Below are 10,962 nucleotides of genomic sequence, written 5' to 3' on the forward strand. Positions count from 1 at the left end.
TCGCATTCGTGCCTCGAATTGAAAAACCACAGAAAAAGCCAACTTCGGCAGACGACCACTGTACCGTAACATACGTGATTTAGCGAAAGCTAAATGAGTCTCCTGGCTTTTCTTGAAGTTTCTTGACTCATTTACAAATATTATCACTCATGGCATTCGTTCGTTTCTCAGTATTTGGGCGATTTGACTCTGAAAATTTCACATTCGTTGCGGTCAAGCAGCGAATAGCAAAATCACAGCAATGCTGACATGATTTAAAAGGGTCTGTTTGCGGGAAAGATGCGAATGAGCTAAATTACGGAAGTGATTTATTTATACTTTTAAATGTGAAAAAATTTCTCGTATAATAATCTTTTTGCCGTGTTTCCGCGAAATTTTCTGCGTTTGAATGTCCGTAGCTCTTCCTCTGAGAAAAAAGAAATACAATATATGAGTGATGGATGGAAATCAAAGTCTATTATTTTTATGGCTTCGGACCGTTCTAGCGTCTCGGCCACGAAGGACATTTCACTAAAATATTCCATAAATGAACAATGTCGGAAAATGAAATGGTCATAAATAAATAAATTTATCGAAATACATTTTATTCACGTACAGCAAATCGTCTTCCCCTTGAGATAAAAGGGATTTTGTTTGACTTATTTATAGACACAAGGGTATAAACACGTGAATTTAATGGCTGAAATAACAAACAATTTCCCACAGTAAAGAGTATAGGTTCCTCTGTACATCATACGTACAGTCAAACTCGGCTAAAAAGATTGAAGGTCGAGGTTGATTCCCATGGAAAATGTTAATGAGCCTTGTTTATAACGTCGATTAAAATGGAACGAACTCGGATATAGGGACAAATTTTTGACGCTCTTGCTTCGTATTTTCATAGCGTTTTCCCAAGAAATGCCTAGAACTTGTGCTTATCATGTTGAGAGAATGTCCATATGTTTTTCTATTGATAGCTGACGACAAAAAAGCGAGTTTTATTACGTGTTTGCCGCTCCAACATGCTTATTTGTAGGAGCCGAATACGGGACATAATATTTTTCAATTATTTTCGCTCGAATTTTATAAAAATATGGATTTATGTATTTTATGTTCTGTTTTTCAATGCAACTTACTTCCTAATCTTCTCTAAAATCAGCAATGGAGATAATTTACATAATTTATAAATTATATTTGGAGAGAGAGAAATAATATAAATTTTTTTCTCACCTATTTGTCGTGTTCAGCATTTTCTTTTGTTTTTCGTGAAATGCATTTGAATTCATATCAGGAGATTTTCTCTGGCTCTTCATTGTCGAAGGGTTCTCTAGGTACCCTAAAATATGCCCCCCCCCCAAACTCATTGAATAATCTGATTCTCTCCGTTATATGTCTGACCTCGCACGTGTTTTTTTTGTGACTGTATATGAATGCACATACATGACTAAGGGTCATTTTTATCCCATGATAGGGAACCCAATTATTATTTTTTCCCCTTGTAACTCGCAATTTTCTTCGGCATGACCTGACCCTCCGGAGCAATGATCTTATATTACATAAGCGACAGAGTCTGGTCGTGCTTGGCCCGTTCTGTTCTGCAGCTCTTTATTCCCCGCCAATGGTCATCAGCGACATTTCTTTCGGTTCACATTTTGCGGACCAGTGCCGGTTATCGGAAATTTTCCACCGGTACGCGAAACATTTAGCCCAATTTCTATTGTTCGCTACATGGTTTTAGAATTGATTTAAATACAATAAAACCTGTCTTCAACGGAAAAAAACCATTGTCCCGTGATTTCAATACCAAAATACACAGTGAAAAACCTGGAATGACCTGCGGAGACGGAAAGAAAAATTTTACCCTTAACGGAAAATTTCACACGAACACAGTGTTTGGCGACATAAGGAGCAAAAGACCATACAAAATGTTTACGTGCTCCACCGAAATTTTTTACTCAATCTGATCTTTCAAATGTTAGTTCTACATCATTAGCCCCTTAGACTAGAGGTTCTGATAAACCTTATGTAGTAAAGCAGTTGGCACTCTTTCCTGAAATTAAACAAAATTTTTCGGAAAAGCAGGCTTTTCTTCGGGAGAAATCAGTGTAAGTGTTGAAATTCCAAATGATATGCAAGACTCAAATTTCATGCAAGCTGTGTGTGTGCATTCCGTGGCTGATCGGGGCCGAAATTAATTAGAGAGAGGGAAAGGAAGCAACTGCCCTGACAGCAAATTTTAGCGGGCCTCAAATTTTAGGTGGGAACAAAAACACCCTAATAAAATCATCGAATTTTACAATGGGCGGCAAAATAATGTTGCTCTTTTCTGCAAAAATTCTTAGTTATTGTCCTGATCCTGAGCATTACATAAACAAAGACGATAATGACCAAACTGAACCTTACATGACAGATATTGACACCCTGATTGAAAATTTTTGAGGAAGGCCGGGATTACACTATAAAGATTTTGTAAAAGTTTTTATAAAACTTGAAAAATACAACCAATAAACTGATCGGTTGCATTTGCTGGAATATAATCGATCAGCTTGTTGGTTGTATTTTTCAAATTTTATAAAAGCACTTTTACAAAACTTTTACAGTGTAATCGCGGCCGAAGATAAAAAGATGGTAAATGTTATTTTAGAAAAAGAACAGTTTAGGTCGGAAATTTATACAGATGCAGGGTCAAAACTTAAATGCAGTATTTAGTGATTATAGACTAACTGTTCATTTATTTGTATTTGATTAATTAAAATGTAATCATTTCATCTTCAATTTTAAATTATTTAATTAATTTTAAATTATTTTAGTTTTATATTTTTATTTCAATCACATACGAGACCGTTACATAATTTTACACATTATATCAATTGAACCTCTATTAAGCGGAAACCTGTGTTCAACAGAAAAAAAATCTCTGTCCCTTGCGATTCGTTGAAGACAGGTTTTAATGTATTACAGCAAAACCTCGTTGAAGAGTCACTTTTGGGAGAGCAAAAAATGACCTCATAAGCTACGTGATCCTATAAACGAAGTAAGCCAAGGCCTGGCTATTTCCTACACCCCCATTGATACCTGACTAAAGGCCCATCAGTCATCCTTATATGGAAGGGTGCTATGATCTACTACTTCACCAAACACCAACTCTGGCCATATCACAATTTACTGCCATTAGTGAGATGAGTTGGAGTGAAGGTGCTGTCTATCGGTGGTCGCCTCGAGTTAATTAGGGAAAATATCTTATCTGTATCCTCCCTTGTGTTCGAACCCAGAACCCTGACAACAACCTTCACGATGGTAGACGAACATCTTACCACCATGCCACTCGGGCACTGGTGCTATGATCTGTCGAACAGCAAAAAAAAACCACCAATAATTGATCACTGTGTGCTAATCGTGTACATTGTATTGGAAGTTTGAAGGCCCTAAAAACGTCAACCTCGGTTCTAACTATACTTCGTTTACAACGGAAAAAAATTCATTGAACCTTCGACATCGTTATAACCGAGTTTAACCGATATTTCTTTCGAAATAAAAAATGGTTGGGGGGATTGATTAGCTTTCTAAATTTTAATTTGGTTTGTCATTTTATTTAAGAGAGTTTCAAAGTGGCAACACTTCTTTATGTCATTGAATATCGCTATATCTTTAGGTTGTTGTTTCTTTACATAAGAAATGATGAAGTGAATTTTAATAAGACTTCTACTCTCAACTTTACTTGGAAAAGTATGGATATTGAACTATAAGAAAGTAAAAAGCATTTTCGCACAAAAAGAACTCCAGTATTTAGTCGATGTTATAAATAGTCAGTTTCTTAATTGAAACGGATGCCGTCTGCAGGGACAATCAAAAAGCGAAATAATTAATTGGCAAGATCAACAAATAACATTTAAAAATACATTTTTAACCGCGTAATTTTCTCTTTTTTTTTTCTTTGGCAAAAGCTGTTACACGATATTTCATGGGGAAAAATATTTTCACGACCTAAATTTCAGAAACTAAAGCGGAAAAGAATACGGTCGTTTTCCCTTTTCTTTTCTCCTCTTATTAATGATTGTTTTAGAAATTTTAAAAATTTGCTTCATTCATCTTCGATACAGAAGAGAGAAAAAAAAGGCTCATAATAAAAGAATAAGAGGAATGGATCGCGGGGCAGTTAGAACTCAACCGGTAACTTTTACAACTCTTACTTACTTAACGAGCTGAGATTCTTTCAAATATTTGTTACAGTGAAGTTAAAAAGAAATGATATAATGCCCTTTTTTTTTTAAACATTAAATACGATTCTTATACAAGTTGCGTTTTTGTCTTACAAATGAGTCCGCATTCAATCTGGACCTAAACGGACGTTAGTTGTGTCTAATGATACAACTAATTGCATTTTTCCAACATCACTAACGATATACCCGGCAAAGAAAAAAAATATATGGATCATTTCTTCTCAGTGTCCCTTTATGAATTTTTTTTTAACTTGTGCGTATAATATTGTGATGAAAGAGAAAAAGAAAAATTCCAATAGCAGTACTTACATTTGAGGAAAAGGTGGAAACAAATGGACAATGGGAACAAAAAAAAGTCATCAAATGGAATAGAAGAGAGTGATTTCCCGTCATATTCTCGATACTTCTTCTGTCGCGACTATTAGTAACACTAATGGTTATAATAAAAAAAAAAAAATGGGGGTTCTTGATGACGTTTCTGAAATGTCCCGGTCGTTTTTGACGACACTTAAATTTCGATCATTAAATGGATCCCGTGGTTAATTCAAACACGTTTTTTGGAAAGGACGTCGATCACAAACGAACATTTTTCAATGCTTTTTAATCAAAGTCGCACATGGTATGGCAATGCACTTTGTTTTTTTGAAATTTTCGTAATTCAACCGCAAACAATAAATAAAAAAAAGTCGATGGTGCTGAATATCTTAATTCGTCAATTTCAAAGACATTCAACTGTCATGGAAGATGGCCCAGCAGATGTAATATAGTTTTTAATGAAGAATAATGTGGGGATATCACCTCGTTCTTCGCAATTGAATCTGGGATTTCGTAATTTCGAAGTTGGAATTATTAGTTACAGTGGAATCCCGCTGTAACGAACTCCAAGAGACCTGGGAAATCACTTCGTTACAACGAAATTTCGTTATAAAGGAATTCCAGGTTATTGCATTATTTCTATGTTAATTTATCTGGGAGATTAGAAAAATGTTTGTTGAAACGAGATTTTCGCTATAACAGTATTCGTTAAAATGGGATTCGACTGTATTATGTATTTTCCGTCCTCAGCTAAGGGCTAAAGAATGGCTTCGCACGAGATACAGTCGACCCGGCCTAATCGGACAATGGTTAAACGGATTAAATTCCTCCGGCACACCAAAATTTCTCCCATAGAGGCAAAGTTTAACGACATTTCCCCGCTTAATCGAATATTATTCTTCACATATCAACCACTATACACATAACGTTTTTATTGAGGAGGGGACTATGGCCCAGGTCGATAAATTTGAGGAATGATTGGTAAATTAGTAGAGTGGAAAAGGCCGGCAAAATTCTCACGCACGCTCGGTGGTAAGCCCATAAATCTGCCTCTGCGTAGACGACGAGGGACTGCGTAGAGAGTGAGGAACCAAGTTAGTAAGTGACCAAAAGAGTGGCCTACAGGGAGTGGGACCATGTCGATGACTGACTGGAAGAGTGACCTAGAGAATTTGCAAGTTTAGGAGTGATCTAGAGCGTGAGCAAGCATGTGAGTGATCACAACAGTGTGTATGTAACAATGTGAATGACCAAAAGAGAGACAAAGGGAGCGGGAAACTAGGTTAGTGAGTGACCTAAAGAGCAAACAAGAAAATATGAAAGCATGTGAGTAAGGAAAAGAATGACTTGAAGGTGGGGGTGGTGAATTTGAGCAGTGAGTGGTCCAGAAAATTCAACTGGAATTTTAAAGGAGCGGCAAAAGCATAAATCCGCATTTGCAGCTGTTACATAGCATCTTAATGAGTTACAAACGAGGTGCAACGGAGTTACGTATAGAGATAACTTCCAGCATAAAATATGGAAATTCGCAAAAGAAACCCACAAATAATAATGTTTCGGTATTTATTTTTTCCCCTCTAAATACCACGATGTGGATTTATACCGAAGCAGATATTTCAGAAATTTGGGCGTTAAAGATTAATTACACGGTGAATAGGAAATATTTTATCCGTTGCAACGATATAACGTGGATTTGCAATTCATTTCCCTTTTAAAGCAAAACGATTTTTTTTTTCGAAAATATCCAGATAAAAGGCATATATATTATGTACATTCAAAGGGACGGGTATTTCTTAAATATTTTATTGGGATAGAGAATCGAAAGATGTACATGATCCTCGGAGCGAATCAAAGGCTAGAAGAATATCCACATGCCCCCCCCCCCCCACTCAGTCTTCTGCATAAACAACAACATCCACGAAATCCCAGGCCATTAATATTCATGTTCGATGCTATTCAATATTCCTCTCGGGACTCTTACGTAATTCTTCTTTTTTTCCCCATTTTTATTTTCTCGTTTCGAGCGAATTTCCGTTGACTATCAAAATTCTTATATTATTATTATTTTTTGAAGAGAACACGGTCTTCCAAATTTTCCTTCTGTTTGGGATTATGGCTCCTTTTGTATGTAGTGTGTTATGCTTGTTGACTCATCTGCTTTTTTCGCGTATTAATTAAATGAGGAAAAGTGCCGAGCAAATATCGGCAGCCACGTTATATTCATAAGAGTTCTAAGAGAATTTTTTTTTTCTGTTTACGAAGCTAATTTCATGCTGACATTTACTTTTGCTGATGACCGGCATAATTTATATTAAAATAGTCCACACATAACTAACTAACCGTGTGATGGCTCGGTCCATGCCCTACGGGATTTCTAACCGTAAAGCCATCACCGAAAAACATATTTTCAATGTTTTTAAAATGAAAAATAAAACAATACACGCACATATGTGCATCCCATACACATTACACTTAACATTTCAGAAATAGGTAGTAATACATAGTCACGCCAGAAGACAATTTTTCTTTCAGAATACGGCCCATTGTTAACTTATCTAAAACGCTTTGGACTCTACAACAACACAGCTGTAAATATGGTGGTAAAGGGCGCTACTGCGCTAATCCACACAGTTCCCGTACGCCAACGATAACCCTCACCAAAATGATGGAAAACCTTATAAATTCTATGGAGACCCATATGCATATATGGCATAAGAAAACTAGACATTCTGCTAGCCTACCTCCAGACTCAGACACATCTTGGACTTGAATCTTATCAGACTGTCATTGTCTATTCCAGCAAATCCCTACTACGGAATAGACTAACAATGAGAACGGAATTCAATAACCTCTATAGTTATTGTATAGATATCTGGTAGTGTATTGCATCTCTGAAGACTCTAGCCATATGTGACTGTGTTATGTGATATAAGCATTTTTGTTTGCATTTCTATCTCTGAAATGTTTGGAAATTGTGGAATGTATATGGGATGCGCATACGTAACTATATAGTCCACACCGTTTAATGTGATCACATCGGGAGAGACTAGGGGTTTGATAATAACCGAATAACTGTATGAAAAAAAAAGACCCGTTTGCAAATATGTTGACCATACATCCCTTTTAATTGAACGGAACGTATGATAAATGGGTTTTGGTAAAATGAGACTTTTTCTTTGCCCCGTAATTGGTTGCAAAATGTTCAATCGTTTTCATGTTTTTATGCTAGATAGGGGGGGGTGCAAGAACCAGATAGCTCCAGTTTTCTAAATTTTTAAGACGGACAAAAGCACTTGAAAAATACTTGAGGTTTTTCGAAACTTATCAGTTTCCGGTAGAACATTTTATTTATAATTACCTTCGTCTATCGCAGACTGGTTTTACTTTTTCACCCTTTTCTCTGTTTTTTTTTATTGAGAAAGAAAGAATGAAGTTGTCTCGCTTTTCCCACTCAACACTTGTAAAATCTTATAAGAAAATCTAGAGAAAGATTTTGAAATAACCATCACATTTTGCCCATTTTTCGAAAAGTATTTTACCAAAATTACTTAAGAACAAGTTATTATCATACTGTTTGTTCATTGAATCTCTTAAAATGTACTCAGAAATCATCATCATTAACATCACCATCACTGGACGTCAACGACTGGCTGATGCGACGCGAAAAACGATGCCGCCAAGCGACCAAACGTTGAAAAAATATGGCTCAGAAAGAAGTACAGCTACAGCAGAGCTGTCTCGGGTCAAAAGAGCTGTCTTGTTTCTTGCACCGTATGGGACACCAGTACAGCTCTTTTTCCTGTATACTCCTGCATCAACTGATAGAGGATTTTTCCCTTAATAGGAGTAAGTGAAAATCGGAAAAAAATTGGAGCAGTCTCGTTCTTACACCCACGTCTCCCATTCTAAAACGGGACTTTTTTTTTCCTTATTTAAACTAAAATTGTTCAGCCATTGTGAGGCGTTAGAATGGACCTGTCTAATGTTTATCACAAGTTAAGATATTTCTTTAAATGTGTACAAAATACGTTTCATAGATGCCTTGAGAAAGTCTCTCGGGAGGGAAAAAAAATTGAATCTGGTCAACTGAAAGAAACTGATCAAGATCTGAAGCAGAACGCTTTTTTCCCGTCATACATTTGCCTTCAGTATAGGAAGACCATTGCAAAAAGCACCTTCTCAAGTATATTGATCGCAGCGAATACTATGAACTGATTACAACTTTGAGTACGGAAATGTTTGTCAACAAATGCATGTAGGAGAGAACACCTTCTAGCTTTCCACAGTCTTGCTACCTGATAACGGTAACTGCAAAAAACACCATACTGTTCCATACCCTGTAAGCACAAACATGTGCGGGGGGGGGGAGAGGTGCCCGTCTACCATCGTGAAGGTTGTTGTCAGGGTCCCGGGTTCGAACCTAAGGGAGGATATAGATAAGATATTTTCCCAAACGAACTCGAGGCGACCACCGATAGGCAGCACCTTCACTTCTAACCCATCTCACTAATGGCAGTAAATTGCTATATAGCGATATGGCCAGAGTTGGTGTTTGGTGAAGTAGTAAGTCCGGGGGGGGGTGAATTTTTTTTTTCTCGAGATATTCTCTTTTTAAAAACCTGAGGGATTTCAGTACTTACTTCAAGGATTATGAGTGTTTCATCGTTTAAGTCAGGGCCGAACTCCCTGAGGTTAAAATAATATACAGCAAAACAACCCCATGTTTGTTAGTACTGGTTCTGGAAAGGTTTATTTTTTATTTTTGGTCATCTTATATGCACAGTAATGTTACTTTTTTGTCGATTCAGAATAAGCCTTTTTTTTCATGTCTCTTGTTGGCTACGCCGAACCCACACTCATGTCCAGCCTGCCTTACTACGTTCCAAGGTTGATCACGTGGTGGGGTAATGATCGCCAAATATTGTAGGTTTACAGTCACCAAGGCTGTAAACCTCCAATATTTGACGATAATTAATATTATTGGCTGACGATTATACTAGAGTCTTTATGAGAGCCGCTGTGGTGGTCGAGTGGTCATAGTGACGGACTCGCATCGCGGGGACCACAGTGGTGGTCGGCTGAAGTTGGTTTTCTGTGGTTCGAAACTTCGAGGCGCAAATGCGAGCCGATCTCCCCGTTAAAAAGTCTCGCCACAGAGAGTAACAGTCCTACAAACAGTACAAATATTCAGTCACTACACATCACTCACTTCACTTCTGAGATATAGATGGCAGCACTGAAAAATCATGCACAACACTAGATACGCACTCAGACTGTTAGGCACACGCACTTACACTTCCGGCACAACTCACTAGGTAGTAAATTGCCTATGGCAATAGACCTGAGTTGTGCTCGGTTTGAAAAAAAAAAAAGTCTTTATGAGAATGTCATCATATGATAAAATCATCATATAATCTTGTTTATGATTTTGATTGCCTATCGGTGTTTGTTGTTTCGATTGATTTTAATTATCTGTTATATGATCTCAGATTGACGATCGTTTTTATATTTATTTTCTTTTTTGTTGTCATTAATAAAACTTTCCGGATACACTCATCCTTCGGGAACGCTTCGATATCTCTCTGAGATGCGAAAAGCGGGTGTGTCCGGTCTTCAAAAGTCACAGTCATCAAGACTAGTCGAAAAGAACGACCAGGGTATTCAGCCCCCCCCCCCTCCCCATCAAGTCAAATAATTCACTTTTTCTCCCTTTTAAACATCCCAATCTGTTTGCCCACACATTGGTTGAAGAACGCCAACAGCCACAATAAGGGAACATCCTCGGAAAGTGTTCTGTAAGCAAACGTCCGCCAAGTAACATTCAGGCTGGCTATCCAGCTTGACCAGCTTGTCTCTGGTGTTTCATCGCAATGGGGGAAGCCTACATTGGCAACGAATATCTGCGAATGACTGCTGGACCAGGATTTAACACACACTAATTCCTGTCATATATTGTTATACGGCAATTTCCAACGAGGTGTGGGGTGGGAAATGAAGGCACTATCTATCTATCGGTGGCCAACCCAGGCTCGGTAGGTAAAGTACATGTTTTAGATGTTCTTTGGTTGGATACGAACCTGTTGACCTTGACGGCAATTTTCTCATAGTGGAAGTCGAGCATCTTAACACTGCGCCACTCGGGCACTGCTGGTCCAGGTTGGACATGAGCGTGATCCTGGACGTAATCTTAGTTGGTACCTCCTATAGGAGTGAGACGGATTCTTAAAAAAAGAATATAAACCATAGATGCTTATTCAAGCTTAAATCTTGCTAATAAGTTAAAAGAATGACAAAAAAACTAGAGATATTTTGAAAATTTTTGGTGGTATAAATGTAAAATGAATTACTCCTTAGTCGTTCAAAGTGAAGTTTCGTGAAATACGTAATTAAAGATAGATTCCACGAGCACACATCAAGTCTTGTCCAATCATATGTCATGGGGAATTGA

The sequence above is a fragment of the Pholcus phalangioides genome, unplaced genomic scaffold (genome assembly GCF_987345545.1).
Source record: "Pholcus phalangioides strain wild (caught in Gottingen) unplaced genomic scaffold, Ppha-v1.0 ptg000031l_1, whole genome shotgun sequence".
NCBI classification, from domain to species: Eukaryota; Metazoa; Arthropoda; class Arachnida; order Araneae; family Pholcidae; genus Pholcus; species Pholcus phalangioides.